This window comes from Hyperolius riggenbachi, chromosome 2 (assembly GCF_040937935.1).
Source record: "Hyperolius riggenbachi isolate aHypRig1 chromosome 2, aHypRig1.pri, whole genome shotgun sequence".
Classification (NCBI taxonomy): domain Eukaryota; kingdom Metazoa; phylum Chordata; class Amphibia; order Anura; family Hyperoliidae; genus Hyperolius; species Hyperolius riggenbachi.
Window position 1 is genome coordinate 533,678,225 of NC_090647.1, and position 17,554 is coordinate 533,695,778.

Sequence of the window (17,554 nt, forward strand, 5' to 3'; positions counted from 1 at the left end):
GGAGATTGGCTGCAGGGGACAAAAGTCCCCTGTGGCAATCTTCACATTACCATCGAGAATAAACACTGTTTTTGTTCAAAAAACGCGCCGTGATTTCCACCAGTTTCCGTCACACGATCGTTAAATTTATGAATGGGAAATCTCCCCACCGGCACTGTGATTGCAGGTTATCGCAGTTACAATGTAGCAATACATTGTATCCTATGTAGCGTACTTGTACGCTACATAGAATTTTGCTCAGCGGGGAAATCTTGTGGCCAAATAGTAAAATACACCTACTGACTTTAGGGGAGAAAAATAATAATAATATCTATGTCAAGAGGGCCTATAATTATTAAATAATGGGCAAAAAATTAGTGATGGATGTAAAACTGAAAAAAAATGCACCTTTATTTCGAAATAAAATATTGTCACCATACATTATACTTATATATAATTTTAACGTTGCAATAACCGGGAAAAATGGCTAAATAAAATGTGTGGATTTTAATTATGGTAGCATTAATTATTTTAAAACTATAATGTGTAGCGTTTGCGGAATCGTTTCCGTGGTCAGCGCACAGAACGCGCGCTGACACTGCGGAAAACCTCCACGAACGTGTAATTGAGAGAACCCAGGTTAGGTGCAATGCACCAGCAGAGGGCAATTCCCACCAGCAGATGGTGCTGTGGAGTGCAGACGAGCACAGCCTCTGCACGGCCACAGAGGCCAGAAGAGAATTGTACAGATTTAAAGCAATGCAGGGCTGAAAAGCCCTTAAAGAGACGAGCACAGAGACAGACTAAATGTGTGTTCCCCAAACTAGTCGCCACCCAGCGACGGTGAACACACATTCGCAGAAACAAAGCGGGAACGCAATAGAAAGAGAGAGATGATTGCCATAAGTGACACAAGACTGATCAGAACAGAACACAAGAGTAGCAAAGGCACAGCAAACAACAATAAAAGAGAAGGAAAATAACAAAACGCTAGCTAAACGCGAACACCGCACTCATTTGCAACAGCGAACGCGTTTACAGCGCGGTCTCCGCACGAAAAGCACAACAGAGACAAGCACGCCACCCTAACTAGCCACAAGTAACACAAAGGAGCACAAACAGACAAGACAGACAGATAAGGTAGCCAGTAGCAACCGCTGCTCCAGCTTACGCTCCAGGGACACAGATCAGAAGGATCCACAGCCACTACCGCTAGAGGCTAGTGCAATCCAGACAGATGAACAGAAGGAGTTACCAGTAGCAACCGCTGCTCTGGTTAGAACCCCCAGACAGACAGAACGATTTCCTGTCGACCACCGCTGACGACAGGACGATCGCATCAGAGAGGCAACACAGACAAAACAGAAAAGCAACCTGACTGCACTAGAGGAGCTGCCTAGTGCAGTCCCAAGAATTACTCTAAGATAAACTTTAGCAAACTAACAGGGCTGATACTCTAGGAGAGTTCATCAGAAACAAACCATGAAGGATGACCAGCAAAGGATTCTGGGAGAACAAGGCTTTTATACTGCCAGCGTTCAAAGGAGGCAGCTAGGCAATTTGCATAACAAATGTATGCAAATTCCTCAGCAGCAGAGCAGGTCAGAAACTTGCAAAGAAAAGACAGTTCTCTTTTCCAGAGACCTGCAGCCCTCAGACTTAAAGAGACTCCGTAACAAAAATTGCATCCTGTTTTTTATCATCCTACAAGTTCCAAAAGCTATTCTAATGTGTTCTGGCTTACTGCAGCACATTCTACTATCACCATCTCTGTAATAAATCAATTTATCTCTCTCTTGTCAGACTTGTCAGCCTGTGTCTGGAAGGCTGCCAAGTTCTTCAGTGTTGTGGTTCTGTGATGCATCTCCCCCCTCCAGGCCAGTGGCGGCTCCAGGAAATTTTTTTAGGGGGTGCTATGCAGGTGCTGGACCAATTTCCGGGGGAGCTGACGACCTGCGGCGCGCGAAGCGCGCCGCGCCAAAAATGGGTGTGGCCACAACCTGCGGCGCGCGAAGCGCGCCGCGGCGAAAAAATGGGCGTGGTCATGACCGGATGAGGGCGGGGCTAACTGTAATTTAAAGTGAACCCAGGGTGAGAGTGATATGGTGGCTGCCATATTTATTTCCTTTTAAACAATACTAGTTGCCTGGCAGCCCTGCTGATCTATTTGGCTGTAGTAGTGAACTGAATTACACCAGAAACAAGCCATGCAGCTAATCTTGTCAGTTCTGACAATATTGTCAGAAACCCCTGACCTGCTGCATGCTTGTTCAGGGTCTATGGTTGAAAGAATAAGAGGCAGAGGACCAGCACGGCAGCCAGGCAACTGGTATTGCTTAAAGGGAGATAAATATGGCAGCCTCAATATTATTCTCACCTCGGGTTCCCTTTAAAAGTGCAACGCAAAGACAGAGGGCCCAAGTTTTGGTGACCCTTTTCCCAGAAAATTCACATAATTGTGCAGGTTTTCTCAAGAAAATACACGTAATGTGAGCAGATTTTAACAAAAAACACGTCCAATGACCCCAATATGCACAATCGTTATCAGATATGGCCCCAATATGCACAATCGTTATCAGATATGGCCCCAATATGCACAATCGTTATCAGATATGGCCCCAATATGCACAATCGTTATCAGATATGGCCCCAATATGCACAATCGTTATCAGATATAGCCCCAATATGCACAATCGGTAGCAGATATGACCCCAATATGCACAATCGTTAGCAGATATGACCCCAATATGCACAATCGTTATCAGATATGGCCCCAATATGCACAATCGTTATCAGATATGGCCCCAATATGCACAATCGGTAGCAGATATGGTCCCAATATGCACAATCGGTAGCAGATATGGTCCCAATATGCACAATCGGTAGCAGATATGGTCCCAATATGCACAATCGGTGGCAGATATGGTCCCAATATGCACAATCGGTGGCAGATATGGTCCCAATATGCACAATCGGTGGCAGATATGGTCCCAATATGCACAATCGGTGGCAGATATGGTCCCAATATGCACAATCGGTGGCAGATATGGTCCCAATATGCACAATCGGTGGCAGATATGGTCCCAATATGCACAATCGGTGGCAGATATGGTCCCAATATGCACAATCGGTGGCAGATATGGTCCCAATATGCACAATCGGTGGCAGATATGGTCCCAATATGCACAATCGGTGGCAGATATGGTCCCAATATGCACAATCGGTGGCAGATATGGTCCCAATATGCACAATCGGTGGCAGATATGGTCCCAATATGCACAATCGGTAGCAGATATGGCCCCAATATGCACAATCGGTAGCAGATATGACCCCAATATGCACAATCGGTAGCAGATATGACCCCAATATGCACAATCGGTAGCAGATATGACCCCAATATGCACAATCGGTAGCAGATATGACCCCAATATGCACAATCGGTAGCAGATATGACCCCAATATGCACAATCGGTAGCAGATATGACCCCAATATGCACAATCGGTAGCAGATATGACCCCAATATGCACAATCGGTAGCAGATATGACCCCAATATGCACAATCGGTAGCAGAAATGACCCCAATATGCACAATCGGTAGCAGAAATGACCCCAATATGCACAATCGGTAGCAGAAATGACCCCAATATGCACAATCGGTAGCAGAAATGACCCCAACATGCACAATCGGTAGCAGATATCGCCCCAATATGCACAATCCGTAGCAGATATGACCCCAATATGCACAATCCGTAGCAGATATGACCCCAATATGCACAATCCGTGGCAGATATGACCCCAATATGCACAATCCGTGGCAGATATGACCCCAATATGCACAATCCGTGCCAGATATGACCCCAATATGCACAATCCGTGGCAGATATGACCCCAATATGCACAATCCGTAGCAGATATGACCCCAATATGCACAATCCGCATCACCTGAAAAAGAAAAGAAAAACCCATTTACTCACCTACAGCCAGAAGACCTTCTTTCCCGACCTCCCGTCCCGAGTCCCGACCTCATTGTGGCGCGCAGCGCCCGCGCGCCCACGATCCTCTTCCTTCCCGACGTCACGACGAGACTTCCTGCCTGCATGCAGAGAGCAGGGCTACGGGAAAATGGCCGCCCGAAGTCTGCAGAACAGGGCTCCGGGCGGCCATCTTACCGTAGCCCTGCCTGCTGCTCCGTGCTGCCGGTGTGTGAACTGACTTGGCGTCTTTTAGACGCCTGAAGTCAGTTCACTCCAGGGGGTGCTTTGGGGGTGCTTGGACAATTCTAGGGGGTGCTCGAGCACCCCCAAGCACCCCCCTGGCGCCGCCACTGCTCCAGGCCTCTCTCTGGACACTGCCTGTGTATTATTTAGATTAGGGCAGCTTCTCTCTTCTCTCTTATCTTTTACAAGCTGGATAAATCCTCCTCTGAGCTGGCTGGGCTTTCACATACTGAGGAATTACATACAGGCAGAGCTGTCTGCACTCTGCAGGAAGAAACAGCCTGACACTTCAGTGGAAGATAGCTGCAGGGGGAAAGAAACACACAAATGATCTCTTGAGATTAAAAAAGGAAGGGTGTATACAGCCTGCTTGTGTATGAATGTATTTTCTATGTGTGGACATACTGTACATCAACCTACTTCCTGTTTTGGTGGCCATTTTGTTTGTTTATAAACAAACTTTTAAAAACTGTTTTTAACCACTTTTAATGCGGCGAGGAGCGGCGAAATTGTGACAGAGGGTAATAGGAGATGTCCCCTAACGCACTGGTATGTTTACTTTTTTTATTTTAACAATACAGATTCTCTTTAAGGAATGGTCAAACAGCTGTCTGCCCGTGCAGCCAGCTGAGCGGATCATTACAAAATGGCTGAAAACTGAAAAATAATGATTTTTTTCCCCCATGTTTTCTTATGATTCCCATTATGACGCATTTAGAATAAAATAATTCTTAGCATAATGTACCACACAAAGAAAGCCTATTTGGTGGCGGAAAAAACAAGGTATAGATCATTTCGTTGTGATAAGTAGTGATAAAGTTATTGGGGAATGAATGGGAGGAGCGCTGAAATGTGAAAATTCCTCTCGTCCATAAGGTGAAAAATACCGGCGGGCTGAAATGGTTAAAGCGGACCCAAACCAAACATTTTTTTTAATTCAAAATATTTAGTTGCACCACTCTGATAAATACAAAGATAAATAAACACTCCTTCAAGCCTATGAGCATTTCAGTGCATGCTTTTCACCCTTCTCTTTTCATAACTAGGGTTATACAGGTGGCAGCCAGCCATTAGCAATTCCTCCTTTGCTGGACACCACCCACTCCACCAGTTTGCCGGATTCTGTCCCGGCAATATGTAAGGAAGGGAGGGGTTTCTCCAATAAATGTAAAATATTTTATATTTGTCATCATGCAGCTGAAAAAAGGCTGGTATTTATTATTATAATTTAGAAAATAGATTTTATTTCTGAAATCTTGTATCTTTTTGTTTGGGTCCACTTTAATATGCTTTTTTCTACTGTCACTCATGGCTCATGCAATGGTATAATAACCAACCAATCAATTCTACTTTTCCTGTTTTCTGACAATTCAACGAAATGATTTTGGTTATTACAGACAGCGCTATATAAACGTGCTGTTGAAGTTTATAAGTGAATTGCTTTTTACCATAAACCCAGGGCCGGCCCGCCCATGAGGCGGGGTGAGGCGGGTTCCTCAGACGGCAAGAAGTGGAGGGGCGGCACCAGATGAAGTGGCTGTGACTGAGCGGGGGGAGCCAGCGCCGCGGTGAGGGCAGCCCGACCTCTCCCTCCCTCTCCCCGGGCCGCCCTCCATGCTCCCCCCTCGGACTTTAGGCAGCAGAGTTAGCGCGCAGGGAAGCGCTGCTGTACACAACCTGTTACTCACCTCCCTGGATCCGATCGCCGCTCCCGCCCTGCTGGTCTCCTCTCTGCAATGTAGCCGCTGATACATTACACACGCTGCTTCCTGTTTACACAGGAAGCAGCCGCGTGTGTATCAGCCGGCTAGGCAGAGAGGAGACCAGCAGGGCGGGAGCGGCGATCGGATCCAGGGAGGTGAGTAACAGCTGTGTACAGCAGCGCTTCCCTGCGCGCTAACTCTGCTGCCTAAAGTCCGAGGGGGGAGCATGGAGGGCGGCCCGGGGAGAGGGAGGGAGAGGTCGGGCTGCCCTCACCGCGGCTCTGGCTCCCCCCTCCGCCATTATGAGGGGGCACCTACCTGGGCAAGCTACCTATCTATCCTATACTGGGGGGCACCTACCTAATCTAACCTGTTTTGGGGGCAGCTACCTATCTATCCTATACTGGGGGGCACCTACCTAATCTAACCTGTTTTGGGGGCAGCTACCTATCTATCCTATACTGGAGGGCACCTACCTAATCTAACCTGTACTAGGGGCAGCTACCTATCTATCCTATACTGGGGGGCACCTACCTAATCTAACCTATACTGGGGGCCAGCTACCTATCTATCCTATACTGGGGGGCAGCTACCTATCTAACCTATACTGGGGGGCAGCTACCTATCTAACCTATACTGGGGGGCAGCTACCTATCTAACCTATACTGGGGGGCAGCTACCTATCTAACCTATACTGGGGGGCAGCTACCTATCTAACCTATACTGGGGGGCAGCTACCTATCTAACCTATACTGGGGGGCAGCTACCTATCTATCCTATACTGGGGGGCAGCTACCTATCTAACCTACACTGGGGGGCAGCTACCTATCTAACCTACACTGGGGGGGGCAGCTACCTATCTAACCTATACTGGGGGCAGCTACCTATCTATCCTATACTGGGGGGCACCTACCTAATCTAACCTGTACTGGGGGCAGCTACCTATCTATCCTATACTGGGGGGCACCTACCTAATCTAACCTGTACTGGGGGGCAGCTACCTATCTAACCTATACTGGGGGGCAGCTACCTATCTAACCTATAATGGGGGCAGCTACCTGTCTATCCTCTACTGGGGGGCACCTACCTAATCTAACCTGTACTGGGGGCAGCTACCTATCTATCCTATACTGGGGGGCACCTACCTAATCTAACCTGTACTGGGGGGAAGCTACCTATCTAACCTATACTGGGGGCAGCTACCTATCTAACCTATGCTGGGGGGCAGCTACCTGTCTAACCTATGCTGGGGGCAGCTACCTATCTAATCTATACTGGGGGCACCTACCTAATCTAACCTGTACTGGGGGCACCTACCTAATCTAACCTATACTGAAGGGCAGCGACCTAATCTAACCTATACTGGGGGGAAGCTACCTATCTAACCTATACTGGGGGCACTTATCTAACCTGTATTGGGGGCACCTACCTACCTAGCTAGCCTATACAGGTGGCAACTATACTGGCTACCTATACTGGGGGCACCTACCTAACTAACCTATACTGGGGGTACCTACCTATCTAACCTATGCTGGGGGCAACTATACTGGCTACCTATATTGGAGGCACCTACCTAGCTAACCTGTACTGGGGGCACCTACTTATCTAACTTATACCGGGGAGGGGGGGGGGCCTGCCTATCTAACATACTGGAGGCAACTACCTGGCTAACCTATACTGGGGGCAACTTTACTGGCTCACCCATGCCTGGCCACCTATACTCGGGGGGGACCTATAGCTGGTTACCTATACCGGGGGGGGGGGGGGCGCAATTTTTACACCCTCGCCCTGGGTGCATTTTAGCCTAGAAACTGCACTGTTGCCGCCGGCCTCCGAGTCCGATGACTCTGAGCTCTGCGGCCTCTCCGGTCTCCTCCAAGGCTGCATGCTGGTGACGCTGCCTAGTGCCTAAGCCTGCTGATTTGATAGCGGCGGCTGCCGCCCGCTCTGCTGCCCTGGCTGCGGCTGATTATCACGGTCAGTCACTGAGCAGCGAGCGCCGCCGACGTGACGATGATGATGATAAGGCTGGCTGGCTGCCGCCGGCCGCCGCTTATGTTATGTAGAAATATTGGGGGGGGGGGCGCCTTTACGATCTTTGCCTCAGGCAGCAGAAAGTCCAGGACCGGCCCTGATTTTTGCTGATGTTAAATTTTGAATGTGTCTGTAAGTGCCTGGAATATTTCAAACTGGGATTATGGAAATATGAGTGATGTATAGCAAAGGCATGCCATTTACCTAAAAAATTGGCAATGAAAGCCATTGTTTCTACAGGGAAAGTTTGCACAGAGGTTGGTCTATTGTAGGCGGTGGTAACTGGGGAAAAGAGGGTTATGGGGGAGGAATATGAAGTAACATCGGAGATTAGGTTGGATGCACGTCTCTTAAAGGGAACCTGAGGTGAGAGGGATATGGAGGCTGCCATATTTATTGCCTTGTAAACAATGCCAGTTGCCTGGCAGCACTGTTGAAACTCTGGAGCAAGCATATGTCTAATCCAGTAAAACTCGAGTCAGCTGAGTCAGAGCACCTGATCTGCATGCTTGTTCAGGGTCTAGAGACACGGGATCAGCAGGACTGCCAGGCAACTGGTATTGTTTAGACAAAGACAAATTACATCTATATTGTGCTTTTCTCCTGGCAGACTCAGGCCTCTTGCCCACTACATGCGATTCCGATTTTTCACACAATAAAACTTTTTATTCCTATTAAAAAAAGTACTGCATGCTGCTACATTTTTTAATCGGAATCAAAAATCAGATTGTATAAAAAAAATCGGAATCGCATGTAGTGTGCAAGAGCCCTCAAAGCACCAGAGCTGCAGCCACAAGGGTGCGCTATGTAGGCAGTAGCAGAATTAGGGAATAGGTGCTGGCTTACTTAACAGGAGGAGCTGAGATTTGAACCCTGATCTGAGATAGATCCCTTAAAGCTAATGGGAACCCATATTTAAATAAACAAAAGTCAGATACTCACCTAAGTAGAGGGAAGGCTCGGTCCTAATGAGCCATCCCTCTCCTCTCCCGGTGCCCTCGGTGCTGCGCTGGCTCCCCCGTTCACATCCCCCGCCGAGGGGACAATGACACACGCGAGTGTGTCATAGAGGGGGCGCGCGCATGTGCAGTGTAGAGCGGCCCGTCTTCTGTAGCACTCTGGCTCCTGAAGCATTTCCAAAGCCTCCCTTCGGCTGGGAAACAGCGGTATTTGACCGAAACGGTCGAATACCGCTACAGGGGAGCCAGCGCAACGACGAGGACCGGGGAAGAGAGGAAATGCTCTATGGGACCCTGAGCCTCCCTCTCCTTAGGTGAGTATCTGACTTTTTTTTTATATGGGTTTCCATTCACTTTAACCAGTACAACATGCAGCCACTGCTGGGAAAAAAAATATAGCAACCCCCATATCCCTCTTACCTCGGGTTTCCTTGAAGGTGGAATTAAACTGCTCTTCAGGCCTCTGTTAGTCCTCAGTAGAAGACTGACAGCAATCGAGAAATGGTGTTCACACACTGGCCTATCAAGAGTGTGCTAGGGTTAGAAACATATATACAATGACAACCATTCTATGAGGTAAAAGTACCTCATAATGAGAAATTAGCAGTTACACTTAGAGTGAACCTAAAGTCAAGTTAAAAAAATGAGATTAACTCACCTGGGGCTTCCCTCAGCCCCCTGCAGCCGATCGGTGCCCTCGCAGCCCCGCTCCGATGGTCCAGGACCCGCCGGCAAACACTTCCGGTTTAGCCGTCACCGGCCGACAGGCATGGGAACGCAAGTGATTCTTCGCGTTCCCAGCCTGTATATCGCCCCCTATGCTGCTATTGCGGCCACCTGTGTTCGTCATGTGTTTGTTTTAAATAACTTTACTCAGTTCAGGTTCCCTTTAAGTGTCCCTTTAAATGTTCACCCTGCAGTCCCCTGGCTAGTGTTGGGCGAACACCTAGATGTTCGGGTTCGCGAACGTTCGCCGAACATCGCCGCGATGTTCGGGTGTTCGACCCGAACTCCGAACATAATGGAAGTCAATGGGGACCCGAACTTTCGTGCTTTGTAAAGCCTCCTTACATGCTACATACCCCAAATTTGCAGGGTATGTGCACCTTGGGAGTGGGTACAAGGGGAAAAATGTTTTAGCAAAAAGAGCTTATAGTTTTTGAGAAAATCGATTTTAAAGTTTCAAAAGGGAAAACTGTCTTTTAAATGCGGGAAATGTCTGTTTTCTTTGCACAGGTAACATGCTTTTTGTCGGCATGCAGTCATAAATGTAATACACAGTGGCGGACATACGGCCGTGCAGGCCGTGCAAGCGCACAGGGGCCCCTCAAGCTCCGTTTTTGAGGGGCCCATTAGGTATTGCAGGCGTTTTTTTGTTTGTTTGTTTTTAAGTTTTTTTTTTATCCCGGGGGGCCCGACTCTTATCATTCCCTCACCTCAGCGGGCCCCCCTCCTGTTATGCGCGGCGCCGAGCGGGAGATACAGCTATTAGTCTCCGGGCTGCAGCAGACACTAGAGCTCCAGCCGCCTGTCCACTCCTGTCTCCTCCTCAGCAATACCGCTCTGCACGCACTGAATCAGGAAGTAGTGCATAGCGGTATTGCTGAGGAGGAGACAGGAGTGGACAGGCGGCTGGAGCTCTAGTGTCTGCTTCAGCCCGGAGACTAATAGCTGTATCTCCCGCTCGGCGCCGCGCATAACAGGAGGGGGGCCCGCCGAGGTGAGGGAGTGATCGGGCCCTCCTCCCAGCCTCGGCAAATAGTCCACCCACCCGCCTGACCAGGTAATCTTATCTTTCACCCTCCCAGACCGACCAGCCCACCCCCCAGGTAATCCTACAGCCCGCCCCCCAGGTAATCCTACAGCCCGCCCCCCCAGGCAATCCTACAGCTTCACCCCCCCAGGTAATCCTACAGGCCCCCCCCCCAGGTAATCCTACAGCCCCCCCCAGGTAATCCTACAGCCCGCCCCCCAGGTAATCCTACAGCCCGCCCCCCCAGGTAATCCTACAGCTTCACCCCCCCAGGTAATCCTACAGCCCCCCCCCCCCAGGTAATCCTACAGCCCCCCCCCCCCATGTAATCCTACAGCCCGCCCCCATGTAATCCTACAGGCCCCCCCCCAGGTAATCCTACAGCCCCCCCCCCAGGTAATCCTACAGCCCGCCCCCCAGGTAATCCTACAGCCCGCCCCCCAGGTAATCCTACAGCCCGCCCCCCAGGTAATCCTACAGCCCGCCCCCCAGGTAATCCTACAGCTTCCCCCCCCCCCAGGTAATTCTACAGCCCCCCAGGTAATTCTACAGCCCCCCCCGGTAATCCTACAGCCCACCCCCAGGTAATTCTACAGCCCCCCCAGGTAATCCTACAGCCCACCCACCCAGACCCAGGTATTCTTATAGCCCACCCACCCACCCAGACCCAGGTATTCTTATAGCCCACCCACCCACCCAGACCCAGGTATTCTTATAGCCCACCCACACACCCAGACCCAGGTTTTCTTATAGCCCACCCACCCAGACCCAGGTATTCTTATAGCCCAAGACCCAGGTATTCTTATAGCCCACCCAGACCCAGGTATTCTTATAGCCCACCCACCCACCCAGACCCAGGTATTCTTATAGCCCACCCAGACCCAGGTATTCTTATAGCCCAACCACCCACCCACCCAGACCCAGGTATTCTTATAGCCCACCCACCCACCCAGACCCAGGTATTCTTATAGCCCACCCACCCACCCACCCAGACCCAGGTATTCTTATAGCCCACCCACCCACCCACCCACCCAGACCCAGGTATTCTTATAGCCCATAAGACCCAGGTATTCTTATAGCCCACCCACCCAGACCCAGGTATTCTTATAGCCCAACCACCCACCCAGACCCAGGTATTCCTATAGCCCACCCACCCACCCAGACCCAGGTATTCCTATAGCCCACCCACCCACAAAGACCCAGGTATTCCTATAGCCCACCCACCCAGACCCAGGTATTCCTATAGCCCACCCACCCAGACCCAGGTAATCCTATAGCCCACCCACCCAGACCTAGGTAATCCTATAGCCCACACACCCACTCAGACCCAGGTAATCCTCCACCCACCCAGACCCAGGTAATCCTCCACCCACCCAGACCCAGGTAATCCTCCATCCCACCCTCACAGGTAATATTTTAGCCCACCCACCCTCACAGGTAATATTTTAGCCCACCCACCCTCACAGGTGGTAATTTAGCCCACCCACCCTCACAGGTAATATTTTAGCCCACCCACCCTCACAGGTAATATTTTAGCCCACCCACCCTCACAGGTAATTTTATTAGCCCACACACCCACCTACCCTCCCGACCAGATAATCTTTTAGCTCACCCACCCTCCCGACCAGGTAATCGTTTAGCCCACCCACCCACCTGCAGCACTTTACAGAGTACATCGTTATGTCGCTCACTGTCCTTTAGAGGAGCTCACACTACTCCTACCATAGTCATAGTTGAATGTCTTATCATATTATTATGTATTTATATAGCTCTGACATCTTCTGCAGCGTTTTACAGAGTACATAGTCATGTCCTGACTGTGCTCAGAGGAGCTCACTATCTAATATCTTCTATATGTATAGTAAATAGCGCATAATTTTTTATTAGGAGACAGGGCTTTACTCAAAGTTCCCTGTTGATGTCAACTGCTGAATTAACTGCTGCTAAGTTCATGTACCCGTCATCGCACGTATGATTGCACGTATTTTCTGAGCATATCTGCCGACTTGATTGCACGTATTTTCTGGGCATATCTGCCGACAAGATTGCACGTATTTTCTGGGCATATCTGCCGACATGATTGCACGTATTTTCTGGGCATATCTGCCGACATGATTGAATGTATTTTCTGGGCAAATCTGCTCACATTATGTGTATTTTCTTAAGAAAACCTGCACAATTATGTGAATTTTCTGGGGAAAGGGTCACCAAAACTTGGGCCCACTGTCTTTGCGTTGCACTTTTCAAGGGAACCTGAGGTGAGAATAATATTGAGGCTGCCATATTTCTCTCCTTTTAAGCAATACCAGTTGCCTGGTTGCCGTTCTGGTCCTCTGCCTCTTATTCTTTCAACCATAGACCCTGAACAAGCATGCAGCAGGTCAGGGGTTTCTGACAATATTGTCAGAACTGAGAAGATTAAGCTGCATGCTTGTTGCTGGTGTAATTCAGTTTATTACTGCAGCCAAATAGATCAGCAGGGCCGCCAGGCAACTAGTATTGTTTAAAAGGAAATAAATATGGCAGCCTCCATATCACTCTCACCCCGGGATCACTTTAAATTAGTTAGCTCCGCCCTTATCCGGTCATTGCCACGCCCATTTTTTTGCCGCGGCGCTACGCGCCGCAGGTTCTATCCATGCCCATTTTTTATAGCCGCACCCGTTTTTTGCCGCGCCGCGCTTCGCGCGCCGCAGGTCAGGGGGGGCCACAATTGATATTTTGCACAGGGGCCCACTGCTGCCTGTGTCCGCCACTGGTAATGCATATAAGAGGTTCCAGGAAAAGGGACCGGTAACGCTAACCCAGCAGCAGCACACGTGATGGAACAGGAGGAGGGTGGCGCAGGAGGAGAAGGCCACGCTTTGAGACACAACAACCCAGGCCTTGCATGAGGACAAGAAGCGTGCGGATAGCAATTTGTGTTTTGTCGCCATGCAGTCATAAATTTAATACAGATGAGAGGTTCAATAAACAGGGACCGGAAACGCTAACCCATCACAGATGTTCATTGTTCATGTTACTTGGTTGGGGTCCGGGAGTGTTGCGTAGTCGTTTCCAATCCAGGATTGATTCATTTTAATTTCAGTCAGACGGTCTGCATTTTCTGTGGAGAGGCGGATACGCCGATCTGTGACGATGCCTCCGGCAGCACTGAAACAGCGTTCCGACATAACGCTGGCTGCCGGGCAAGCCAGCACCTCTATTGCGTACATTCCCAGTTTGTGCCAGGTGTCTAGCTTCGATACCCAATAGTTGAAGGGTGCAGATGGATTGTTCAACACAGCTATGCCATCTGACATGTAGTCCTTGACCATCTTCTCCAGGCGATCGGTGTTGGAGGTGGATCTGCACGCTTGCTGTTCTGTGGGCTGCTGCATGGGTGTCAGAAAATTTTCCCACTCCAAGGACACTGCCGATACCATTCCCTTTTGGGCACTAGCTGCGGCTTGTGTTGTTTGCTGCCCTCCTGGTTTGCGGAAGTCAGTCTGTCGGCGTACAACTGGCTAGAGGAGGGGGAGGATGTCAATCTCCTCTCTAAAGTCTCCACAAGGGCCTGCTGGTATTCTTCCATTTTGACCTGTCGGACTCTTTCTTCAAGCAGTTTTGGAACATTGTGTTTGTACCGTGGATCCAGAAGGGTATAAACCCAGTAATTGGTGTTGTCCAGAATGCGCACAATGCGTGGGTTGCGTTCAATGCAGTTCTAGGCTGAAGAGGTCATAGCCTAGGGTCACAAAAACCTGTTTATTTGGGCTATTTCAATGGTAGTGATGGTGACGTACATAAATCTCAGCCATGGCCGTTAGCAACGTCTGAATTTCACGAAATGTCTCATGCAGGTAGAAGACATATTGTTAGACTTGGATTCCAAAGATGGGGTCCCTACATCTCTGCAAACCAGAGTTACAGGGGTCCAAAATTGGTAAAATCCCCCATAGGCTTTCATTGGGCCTACTATTTACCGTTCCAAAATCTCACACCATTTCAAAGGGCAATGGCTCAGCAGTGGCAAAACTCACCAGTCATGATCCCCCTAAGGGTCCCTACAATGCTAGAAAATGTGGTACTGCTGAGCCATTGCCCTTTGAAAAGATGTGAGATTTTGGAAAGTGAAATAGGGAGGCAATAAAAGTCTATGGGGGATTTTACCAATTTTGGACCCCTGTAACTCTGGTTTGCAGAGATGTAGGGACCCCATCTTTGGAATCTAAGTCTAACAATATGTCTTCTACCTGCATGAGACATTTCGTGAAATTCAGACGTTGCTAACGGCCATGGCTGAGATTTATGTACATCACCATCACTACCATTGAAATAGCCCAAATAAACAGGTTTTTGTGACCCTAGGCTATGACCCCTTGGCCTAGGGGCCCGAAACTCACCAGTCATGTTCCCCCTAAGGGTCCCTACAATGCTAGAAAATTTGGTACTGCTGAGCCATTGCCCTTTGAAAAGATGTGAGATTTTGGAAAGTGAAATAGGGAGGCAATGAAAGCCTATGGGGGATTTTACCAATTTTGGACCCCTGTAACTCTGGTTTGCAGAGATGTAGGGACCCCATCTTTGGAATCCAAGTCTAACAATATGTCTTCTACCTGCATGAGACATTTCGTGAAATTCAGACGTTGCTAACGGCCATGGCTGAGATTTATGTACGTCACCATCACTACCATTGAAATAACCCAAATAAACAGGTTTTTGTGACCCTAGGCTATGACCTCTTCGGCCTAGGGGCCCGAAACTCACCACTCATGTTCCCCCTAAGGGTCCCTACAATGCTAGAAAATTTGCCACTGCTGATCAATTGCCCTTTGAAAAGATGTGAGATTTTGGAACTGTAAATAGGAGGCCCAATGAGAGCCTATGGGGGATTTTACCAATTTTGGACCCCTGTAACTCTGGTTTGCAGAGATGTAGGGACCCCATCTTTGGAATCCAAGTCTAACAATATGTCTTCTACCTGCATGAGACATTTCGTGAAATTCAGACGTTGCTAACGGCCATGGCTGAGATTTATGTACGTCACCATCACTACCATTGAAATAGCCCCAATAAACAGGTTTTTGTGACCCTAGGCTATGACCTCTTCGGCCTAGGACTGCATTGAACGCGACCCACGCATTGTGCGCATTCTGGACAACACCAATTACTGGGTTTATACCCTTCTGGATCCACGGTACAAACACAATGTTCCAAAACTGCTTGAAGAAAGAGTCCGACAGGTCAAAATGGAAGAATACCAGCAGGCCCTTGTGGAGACTTTAAAGAGGAGATTGACATATGGGAATGGTATCGGCAGTGTCCTTGGAGTGGGAAAATTTTCTGACACCGATGCAGCAGCACACAGAACAGCAAGCGTGCACATCCACCTCCAACACCGATCGCCTGGAGAAGGTGGTCAAGGACTACATGTCAGATGGCATAGCTGTGTTGAACAATCCATCTGCACCCTTCAACTATTGGGTATCGAAGCTAGACACCTGGCACAAACTGGCAATGTACGCAATAGAGGTGCTGGCTTGCCCGGCAGCCAGCGTTATGTCGGAACGCTGTTTCAGTGCTGCCGGAGGCATCGTCACAGATCGGCGTATCCGCCTCTCCACAGAAAATGCAGACCGTCTGACTGAAATTAAAATGAATCAATCCTGGATTGGAAACGACTACGCAACACTCCCGGACCTCAACCAAGTAACATGAACAATGAACATCTGTGATGGGTTAGCGTTTCCGGTCCCTGTTTATTGAACCTCTCATCTGTATTACATTTATGACTGCATGGCGACAAAACGCAAATTGCTATCCGCACGCTTCTTGTCCTCATGCAAGGCCTGGGTTGTTGTGTCTCAAAGTGTGGCCTTCTCCTCCTGCGCCACCCTCCTCCTGTTCCATCACGTGTGCTGCTGCTGGGTTAGCGTTACCGGTCCCTTTTCCTGGAACCTCTTATATGACTGCATGCCGACAAAAAGCATGTTACCTGTGCAAAGAAAACAGACATTTCCCGCATTTAAAAGACAGTTTTCCCTTTGAAACTTTAAAATCGATTTTCTCAAAAACTATAAGCTCTTTTTGCTAATTTTTTTTCCTCTTGTACCCACTCCCAAGGTGCACATACCCTGTAAATTTGGGGTATGTAGCATATAAGGAGGCTTTACAAAGCACGAAAGTTCAGGTCCCCATTGACTTCCATTATGTTCGGAGTTCGGCTCGAACACCCGAACATCGCGGCCATGTTCGGCCCGTACCCGAACATCTAGATGTTCTCACAACACTACACGTGACCCGTTCGGCCAATCACAGCGCTAGCCGAACGTTCGGGTAACGTTCGGCCATGCACTCTTAGTTCGGCCATATGGCCGAACAGTTTGGCCGAACACCATCAGGTGTTCGGCCGAACTTGAACATCACCCGAACAGGGTGATGTTCTGCAGAACCCGAACAGTGGCGAACACTGTTCGCCCAACACTACCCCTGGCCACAACTGTTCCTTGCAGCTGAATTGCCAGTTTGCCACAGGGGGCACTGTGGCATCTACTGGCTACTAAGTGCTCTACCTCTAGAAGGCACCCAATAAAAAGGGCGCAGGCCATGGAAAGCCTCTGAAAGAACACCAGTAAAATTACTGGTATTCTACTAAATTACGATCGTAAAATATCGGTAGTCTTCACCAATATTTTACTATGACACAACCTAGCCCGACTCTGACACAAAACAATCCCTCTACCGATGCCTGGGGGAGGGTTTAGGTTAATTGGCTGGGGAGGGGTTAAGGTTAGGCACCCACCGGGGGAGGGGTTAAAGTTAGGCACCCACCGGCAGGAGAGAGGGTTAACTGCTCGGCACCACCAGTGGAAGGTGTTGTGTGAGATTAGGGAGAGGTTAGGTCATAGTAAAACATAGTCAAATAT